Here is a 9,952-nt window from a genome sequence, read left to right on the forward strand (position 1 = left end):
ACAAAATAAAATAAATAGGATAGATAGGTACAAGTAAAATAGAGTAATAAATTATCATCATCATCAATCGTATTTATTGAGCGCTTACTATGTGCAGAGCGCTGGACTAAGCGCTTGGGAAGTCCAAGTTGGCAACATCTAGAGACGGTCCCTACCCAACAGTGGGCTCGCAGTCTAAAAGGGGGAGACAGGGAACCAAACCAAACATACTGACAAAATAAAATAAATAGGATAGATAGGTACAAGTAAAACGGAGTAATAAATTATCATCATCATCAATCGTATTTATTGAGCGCTTACTGTGTGCAGAGCACTGGGCTAAGCGCTTGGGAAGTCCAAGTTGGCAACATCTAGAGACGGTCCCTACCCAACAGTGGGCTCGCAGTCTAAAAGGGGGAGACGGAGAACAAAACCAAACGTACTGACAAAATAAAATAAATAGGATAGATAGGTACAAGTAAAATAGAGTAATAAATTATCATCATCATCAATCGTATTTATTGAGAGCTTACTGTGTGCAGAGCACTGGGCTAAGCGCTTGGGAAGTCCAAGTTGGCAACATAGAGAGACAGTCCCTACCCAACAGTGGGCTCACAGTCTAAAAGGGGGAGACGGGGAACTAAACCAAACATACTGACAAAATAAAATAAATAGGATAGATAGGTACAAGTAAAATAGAGTAATAAATTATCATCATCATCAATCGTATTCATTGAGCGTTTACTATGTGCAGAGCACTGGACTAAGCGCTTGGGAAGTCCAAATTGGCAACATCTAGGGACAGTCCCTACCCAACAGTGGGCTCACAGTCTAAAAGGGGGAGACAGGGAACAAAACCAAACATACTGACAAAATAAAATAAATAGAATAGATATGTACAAGTAAAATAAATGAATAAATAAATAGAGTAAAAAAAATGTACAAACATATATACATATATACAGGTCTTGATTGAGCGCTTACTGTGTGCAGAGCGCTGGACTATTTTTAAATATTTGTACATATTTATTACTCTATTTATTTTACTTGTACCTATCTATCCTATTTATTTTATTTTGTTAGTATGTTTTGTTGTCTGTCTCCCCCTTCTAGACTGTGAGCCCACTGCTGGGTAGGGACTGTCTCTATGTGTTGCCAATTTGGACTTCCCAAGCGCTTAGTACAGTGCTCTGCACATAGTAAGCGCTCAATAAAGACGATTGATGATGATGATGATGATGATGATGACAAGTTGGCAATATAAACACAAAGGCACCCAGCTGACAATTGGCAGAGCCGGGATTTGAACCCATGACCTCTGACTCCCAATAATAATAATAATGATGATGGCACTTATGCATCATCATCATCATCAATCGTATTTATTGAGCACTTCCTGTGTGCAGAGCGCTGGACTAAGTCCTTGGGAAGGACAAGTTGGCAACATAAACACAAAGTCACCCGGCTGACAATTGGCAGAGCTGGGATTTGAACCCATGACCTCTGACTCCCAATAATAATAATAATGATGGCATTTATGCATCATCATCAATTGTATACTCTTTATTTATTTATTTATTTATTTTACTTGTACATATCTATCCTATTCTATTTTATTTTGTTAGTATGTTTGGTTTTGTTCTCTGTCTCCCCCTTTTAGACTGTGAGCCCACTGTTGGGTAGGGACTGTCTCTATATGTGGCCAATTTGGACTTCCCAAGCGCTTAGTACAGTGCTCTGCACACAGTAAGCGCTCAATAAATACGATTGATGATGATGATGATGATGATGATGACTAAGCGCTTGGGAAGTCCAAGTTGGCAACATATAGAGATGGCGTTTATTAAGCACTTACTGTGTGCAAAGCACTGTTCTAAGCGCTGGGGAGGTTACAAGGTGATCAGGTTGTCCCACGGGGGGGCCCACAGTCTTCATCCCCATTTTACAGATGAGGGAACTGAGGCCCAGAGAAGTGAAGATTGATTGATGGAAGTGACTTGCCCAAAGTCACCCAGCTGACAATGGGCGGAGCCGGGATTTGAACCCATGACCTCTGATTCCCAATAATGATAATAATGGCATTTATTAAGTGCTTGCTTACTATGTGCCAAGTACTGTTCTAAGCGCTGGGGAGGTTGCAAGGTGATCAGGTTGTCCCACGGGGGGCTCACAGTCTTCATCCCCATTTTCCAGATGAGGGAACTGAGGCCCAGAAAAGTGAAGTGACTTGCCCGAAGTCACCCAGCTGACAGTTGGCAGAGCGGGGATTTGAACTCATGACCTCTGACTCCCAATAATAATAATAATGATAATGATGGCATTTATTAAGTGCTTACTATGTGCAAAGCACTGTTCTAAGTGCTGGGAAGGTTACAAGGTGATCAGGTTTTCCCAATAATAATAATAATAATAATAATGATGGCATTTATTAAGCACTTACGATGTGCAAAGCACTGTTCTAATCGCTGGGGAGGTTACAAGGTGATCAGGTTGTCCCACGGGGGGCTCACAGTTTTAATCCCCATTTTCCAGATGAGGGAACTGAGGCCCAGAGAAGTGAAGTGACTTGCCCAAAATCACCCAGCTGACAATTGGCAGAGCCGGGGATTTGAGCCCATGACCTCTGACTCCCAATAATAATAATAATAATAATAATAATGGCATTTATTAAGCTCTTACTATGTGCAAAGCACTGTTCTAAGCGCTTGGGAAGTACAAGTCGGCAACAGATAGACCTTCACGCATTCAATCGTATTGATTGAGCGCTTACTGTGTGCAGAGCACTGTACTAAGCGCTTGGGAAGTACAAGTCGGCAACAGATAGACATTCACTCATTCATTCAATCGTATTGATTGAGCACTTACTGTGTGCAGAGCACTGTACTAAGCGCTTGGGAAAGTAAAAGTCGGCAACAGATAGACCTTCACGCATTCAATCGTATTGACTGAGCACTTACTGTGTGCAGAGCACTGTACTGAGCGCTTGGGAAAGTACAAATCGGCAACAGACAGTCATTCATTCAATCGTATTTTTTTAATGGCGTTTATTAAGCGCTTGCTATGTGCAAAGCACTGTTTGAGCGCTGACTGGGTGCAGAGCGCTTTTAGACTGTGAGCCCACTGTTGGGTCGGGACTGTCTCTATATATTGCCAATTTGTACTTCCCAAGCGCTTAGTACAGTGCTCTGCACATAGTAAGTGCTCAATAAATACGATTGATGATGACTGACTGCTTGGGAGCGAGTTCAGATCGGCAACAGAGAGACAGGCACTCATTCATCATCATCAATCGTACTTATTGAGCGCTTACTATGTGCAGAGCACTGTACTAAGCGCTTGGGAAGGACAAATTGGCAACATATAGAGACAGTCCCTACCCAACAGTGGGCTCACAGTCTAAAAGACTCGTTCGTGGCTCAGTGGAAAGAGCCCGGGTTTTGGAGTCAGAGGTCATGGACGACACAGAAAAAAGGAGTAGGGGAAATGAAGGCTAAGGTGGAGAAGGCCTCTTGGAGAAGATGTGCATTAAATAAGGCTTTCAAAGTGGGGAAAAGGGTGGGGAGGGATAGAATAAAAGGGAAATGAATCAATCAATCAATCAATCGTATTTATTGAGCGCTTACTGTGTGCACAGCACTGTACTAAGCGCTTGGGAAGTCCAAGTTGACAACATATAGAGACGGTCCCTACCCAACACTGGGCTCACAGTCTAGAAGGGGGAGACAGACAACAAAACCAAACATACTAACAAAATAAAATAAATAGAATAGATAGGTACAAGTAAAATAAATAAATAAATAAATAGAGTAATAAATATGTACAAACATATCTACATATAGTGGGGAAGGGAAGGAGGTAAGAAAGTAAAGAGAACCTCGCTGGACAGTGGGGATAGGAGGTGGAGCTCATTACATTGTCCGGAAAATGTTGATAAAATGCTCCTAAATGCTCTAGACTGTAAACTCCTTGGAACATGTCCATCAAATCCCCGTGCTCCCTCTCCCTGAGCCCGTGAGCCCGTGTCCCACCCGATTATCTCGCAGCGCTCAGTACAGTGCTTGGCAAACGGTAACTGCTTCAACGCCGTTATTATTTTTTTCATTCTCACCGCAATCATTTAATTCTCTCCCAAGCGCTCAGTACAGTGCCCTGCACACAAACACTCGCTGGTTGATCGACGTTGAATTGCCTTTTCTTAGCGTCCGGGGTAGGACGAACAACATCGGTGGAACCAGGGAAATTAAAAGACATATTGGCGGCAACTGGCTGAGCAGATGCTCACTAACTAAAAGGAGCAGCAGTCTCGTGAACAAAAGGAAAAGGAGTAATCAGAGAAGTTGCAGTTATAGGTAAGGGAAAGTTGGCTACTTCTCTATTTTCCTTCATCTATTTTGGTTCCCAGCAAACAATTCATAGAGTTATTACTCGGAATGCCCGTGGCACTTTTATTTGGCACAGTGTGTTCTATTGAAATTCCAAGAATAGCCCTGGAGCCCTTGATTTTTTTTTTTCCTCATCCATTTCCCTGGTCTTTGCTTCTGACCCTATAGAATATTGCCCCCGCCTCTGCTCTTTTCTCCCCACAGAGTTCAAAGTCCTCGGGAAAATTTCAAAAAGAAAGTTTTCAAGCTTGAAACCTTAGATTTCAAGGAGCAGCCTGGCCTCGCGCATACAGCACGGGCCCGGACGTTAGGGGCCCCTGGGTTCTGCCACGTGTCTGCTGTGTGACCCTGGGCAAGTCACTTAACTTCTCTGGGCCCCCACCTACCTCGTCTGGAAAACGGGGGGTGACTCGTGAGCCCCGTGCGGGGCGTGGACTGTGACCAACCTGATTAGCTCATATCTGGTCGGGTGCCCGGCACGTTGTAAGTGCTTAACAAATATTTAAAAAAGCGCGGAACAGCATTTAATTTGTCCTAGAAGAAGCACGCACCAGAAATTGTACCGTCCCAGGTACTTAGCACGGTGCTCTGCCCAATAAATACTATCGACTGATCGCAGAGACACGACTCTATATGTTGCCAACTTGTACATCCCAAGTGCTTAGTACAGTGCTCTGCACACAGTAAGCGCTCAATAAATACGATTGATGATGATTACTTGATTTTCTTGTAACTTCTATCCCAGGTGCTTCAGAGAATTTCTAGGGGTTCAGGAGCAACCTCCCCATGATGAAAAGAGGGGACGTCCACTACCATCCTCCCCGCTTCTGAAGCCCACGACTCTCGTATTTCTCTTGACCCCTCGCTTTCTTTTCATTCTTTCTTTAGGTCTCGCGTTCACTAAATCCTGATGGTTTTTCTTCCTCAGTATCTCCCAGATTCATCCCTTCCTCTCCATCCTTGCTCGTCTGCCCGTCCCCAGCCTCTTCTCCCCTCTGCCTGGATCATTCTTCTGAAGTGTCGCTCCGCGCGCCCCTCTCCATTCCTCAAAATCCCCCAACGGTCCCCCAAAGACCCATTCCTTCCTTTATCAAGGAAGGATTGTACATATTTACATATAGTACATGTGTATAATATGTACATATCAATCAATCAATCGTATTTATTGAGCGCTTACTGTGTGCAGAGCACTGTACTAAGCGCTTGGGAAGTACAAGTTGGCAACATATAGAGACAGTCCCTACCCAACAGTGGGCTCACGGTCTAAAAGGGGGAATATTTACATACTTGTACATATTTACTATTCTATTTATTTTATTTTGTTAATATGTTTTGTTTTGTTGTCTGATTCCCCCTTCTAGACTGTGAGCCCGCTGTTGGGTAGGGACCGTCTCTATATGTTGTCAACTTGGACTTCCCAAGCGCTTGAATTAAACACAATTGAATTAAATTAAATTAAATACGATTGAATGAATGAATCAAGCGGGAACTCCTTACTATTGGCTTTTAAGTCCTCCTTCAGCTCCCTCTTACCCGTCAACTCTGTCTTTCCCTTTTTTTCTTCCGAAACCGACCTCAGGGTGCTTCATTCTCAACTTCCCCATCCCTGAGCTCTTGTGCATTGACTTGGACGTATTTACTCTTGTACATATTTGCTAGTCTATTTCTTTTATTTTGTTAATACGTTTTGTTTTGTTGTTTAGTCTCCCCCTTCTAGACTGTGAGCCCGCTGTTGGGTAGGGACCATCTCTCTATGTTGCCAACTTGGACTTCCCAAGCACTTAGTCCAGTGCTCTGCACACAGTAAGCGCTCAATAAATACAATTGAATGAATGAATTAATTAATTCTCCTTCTCCCTGCCCCTCACCCTTCCCCATTCACATCTGCCAGACCACCTCTCTTCCCCCACCTTCAAAGTCCTCCCGAAATCTCCCCTTTCCCAGGAAACTCTTCCCTATTTTCTCCCCTCCGGTTCATATCCTCCTGACCCTCAACCCGGCCCTCACCATCACCCAAAACCCTTCTGTGCAGACGGTTTTACATAATGGGCTATGCTTATAATAATAAGGATGGCATTTATTAAGCACTTACTATGTGCAAAGCACTGTTCTAAGCTCTGGGGAGGTTACAAGGTGATCAGGTTGTCCCACGTAGGGCTCACAGTCTTCATCCCCATTTTCCAGATGAGGGCACTGAGGCCCAGAGAAGTGAAGCGACTGGCCCAGAGTCACACAGCTGACAAAGGGCCGAGCCGGGATTTGAACGCATGACCTCTGACTCCAAATGATGATGATGATGGCATTTATTAAGGGCTTACTATGTGCAAAGCACTGTTCTAAACCCTGTGGAGGTTACAAGGTGATCAGGTTGTCCCACGTAGGGCTCACAGTCTTCATCCCCATTTTCCAGATGAGGGCACTGAGGCCCAGAGAAGTGAAGTGACTGGCCCAGAGTCACACAGCTGACAACGGGCCGAGCTGGGATTTGAACCCACGACCCCGGACTCCAAAGCCCGCGCTCTTTTCCACTGAGCCACGCTGCTTCTCACCCTTGCGTGTTTATTGACCCACCTTGCCCTCCCATCTGTACTTTATTTTGCGTCTCCGCCCCGTTAGATTGGAAACTCCTCGAAGGCCCTTATCTCTCCCGTACAGCAGCATCCCGCGCACCGGTAGGCGCTCAAATGGTTGTAAGAAGCGGGAGTGGGGGAGACCCCTTCCCCTGCGCACAGCACTCTGTACGTATTTATTACTCTATTTTATTAATGATGCGTGGATAGCTATAATTCTATTTATTCTGGTGGGATTGACACGTACTCGTTTGGTTCTGTTGTCTGTCCCCCCCCTTCTAGACTGGGAGTCCGTTGTGAGTCTCTATCTGTGGCCAATTTGTCCTCTCCCAAGTGTGTGTCTTTCTTTCTTTCTTTTTCTTTCTTTCTTTCTTTCTTTCTTTCTTTCTTTCTTTCTTTCTTTCTTTCTTTCTTTCTTTCTTTCTTTCTTTCTTTCTTTCTTCCTTCCTTCCTTTTTCTTTCTTTCTTCCTTCCTTCTTTCTTTTTCTTTCTTTCTTTCTTTCTTTCTTTCTTTCTTTCTTTCTTTCCTTCTTTCTTTCTTTTTCTTTCTTTCTTTCTTTCTTTCTTTCTTTCTTTCTTTCTTTCTTTTTCTTTCTTTCTTCTTCTTTCTTTCTTTCTTTTTCTTTCTTTCTTTCTTTCTCCTCCCCAGCGCTTAGAACAGTGCTTTGCACGTAGTAAGCGCTTAACAAATGCCATTATTATTATTTTTTCTCTGAGCCTCACTTACCTCATCTGTAAAATGGGGATGAAGACTGTGAGCCCCCCGTGGGACAACCCGATCACCTTGTAACCTCCCCAGCGCTTAGAACAGTGTCTTGCACATAGTAAGTGCTTAACAAATGCCATTATTATTTTTTTTCTCTGAGCTTGTTCCCTCATCTGTAAAATGGGGATGAAGACTGTGAGCCCCCCGTGGGACAACTTGATCACCTTGTATCCCCCCAGCGCTTAGAACAGTGCTCTGCACATCGTAAGCGCTTAATATATGCCATTATTATTATTATTATTATTATTACTAAGTGCTTAGTCCAGTGCCGCGCACACAGTCAGTGCTCAATAAAGATAGAGAAGCAGCATGGCTCAGTGGAAATCAATCAATCAATCAATCGTATTTATTGAGCGCTTACTGTGTGCAGAGCACTGTACTAAGCGCTTGGGAAGTCCAAGAGCCCGGGCTTGGGAGTCAGAGGTCACGGGTTCGAATCCCGGCTCCGCCACTTGTCAGCTGGGTGACTTTGGGCGAGTTACTTCACTTCTCTGGGCCTCAGTTCCCTCGTCCGGAAAATGGGGATGAAGACAGTGAGCCCCACGTGGGACAACCTGATCGCCTTGTATCCCCCCACCCAGCGCTTAGAACAGTGCTTGGCACATAGTAAGCACTTAATAAATGGCATTATGATGATGATGATGATGGACTGAATGCCAGGGGAGGGAGGCCAGTTGGGGTCAATCAATCAATCAATCGTATTTATTGAGCGCTTACTGTGTGCAGAGCACTGGACTAAGCGCTTGGGAAGGACAAGTTGGCAACATAGAGAGACGGCCCCTACCCAACACGGGAGAAGGCCTCGTATTGTCCTCTCCCGGGGGTAGTGAGCGCTCACTAAATAGCACTGATTGATTGATTGATTGATTGATTGATTGAGAATCCAGGACGGAAAAGGAACTCGATGAGGGCGGGTGTCCGGCTGGGGAGGCGGGGCCCAACGGGACTGGGGGAGAAGAACAATGAGCGGCCTCCCCTTCCCCTTCCTCCCCTGCTTCTTCTTCTTCTTCCCCAGCCGGCGGCTGAGGCGGCCACGACGCTCCGCCTGGCCCGAGCGTTCAGTACAGAGCTCCGCACACAGTAAGCGCCCTGGCAGTCCCCCCCGAGGAAGGGCGGGGGGCTGGGGGAGAGGCTGTCTGTCTGGCTGTCTGTTTGTGTGTGTGCGCCTCTGCGTATCTCTGTGTGTTTCTGGTGTGTGTGTGTCTGTGTGTGCGTCTCTGGTGTGTCTGTGTGTCTCTGTGTAGGCCTGGGTCTCCGTGCATTTCTGTGTCTGTGTGCCTCTGGGTATTTCTGTGTGTCTCTGTGTGCGTCTCTGGTGTGTCTGTGTGTCTCTGTGTAGGCCTGGGCCTCCGTGCATTTCTGTGTCTGTGTGCCTCAGTGTGTCTGTGTGACTGCGGATCTCTGTGTGTCTCCGTGTGCCTCTGTGTGTGTCTGTGTCTCTGGTGTATCTGTGTGTGTCTGTGTGTCTCTGGTGTATCTGTGTGTGTCTCTGTGTCTCTGGTGTATCTGTGTGCCTCTGTGTGTGTCTGTGTGTCTCTGGTGTATCTGTGTGTGTCTCTGTGTGTCTCTGGTATATCTATGTGTGTCTCTGCGTCTCATCATACCTCCTTCCCTTCCCCACAGCACCTGTATATATGTATATATGTTTGGACATATTTATTACTCTATTTATTTTACTTGTACATATCTATTCTATTTTATTTTGTTAGTATGTTTGGTTTTGTTCTCTGCCTCCCCCTTTTAGACTGTGAGCCCACTGTTGGGTAGGGACGGTCTCTATATGTTGCCAATTTGTACTTTCCAAGCGCTTAGTACAGTGCTCTGCTGCTGCTGCTGCTGATGGTGTATCTGTGTGTCTCTGTGTGCCTCTGGTGTCTCTGTGTGCCTCTGTGTGTCTCTGCGTCTCTGGTGTATCGTCTGTGTGTCTCTGCGTTTCTGGTGTATCTGTGTGTCTCTGTGTGTCTCTGGTGTATCTGTTTGTGTCTCTGTGCGTCTCTGGTGTATCTGTGTGCCTCTGTGTGTCAGCGCTTAGTACAGTGCTCTGCACATAGTAAGCGCTCAATAAATACGATTGATGATGATGTGTCTCTGCGTCTCTGGTGTATCTGTGTGCCTCTGTGTGTGTCTGTGTGTCTCTGCGTCTCTGGTGTATCTGTGTGTGTCTCTGTGTGCCTCTGTGTGTGTCTGTGTGTGTGTCTGCGTCTCTGGTGTATCTGTGTGTGTCTCTGTTGTATCAGTGTGCCTCTGTGTGTGTC

General features: G+C 45.4%; 1 protein-coding gene across 2 annotated transcripts in view; it reads left to right on the forward strand.

The window, feature by feature from the left end:
* The first annotated feature begins 8,676 nt into the window (after positions 1-8,676).
* The window catches only part of NRBP1 (nuclear receptor binding protein 1), a 29,934-nt gene continuing 28,658 nt past the window's right edge, over positions 8,677-9,952 (forward strand). For both annotated transcript variants that reach the window (XM_038751495.1, XM_038751499.1), the window contains exon 1: positions 8,677-8,777. The gene's annotated coding sequence lies outside the window, so the exon portion shown is untranslated. The remainder of the gene's footprint in view (positions 8,778-9,952) is intronic.

This window comes from Tachyglossus aculeatus, chromosome 9 (genome assembly GCF_015852505.1).
Source record: "Tachyglossus aculeatus isolate mTacAcu1 chromosome 9, mTacAcu1.pri, whole genome shotgun sequence".
Classification (NCBI taxonomy): domain Eukaryota; kingdom Metazoa; phylum Chordata; class Mammalia; order Monotremata; family Tachyglossidae; genus Tachyglossus; species Tachyglossus aculeatus.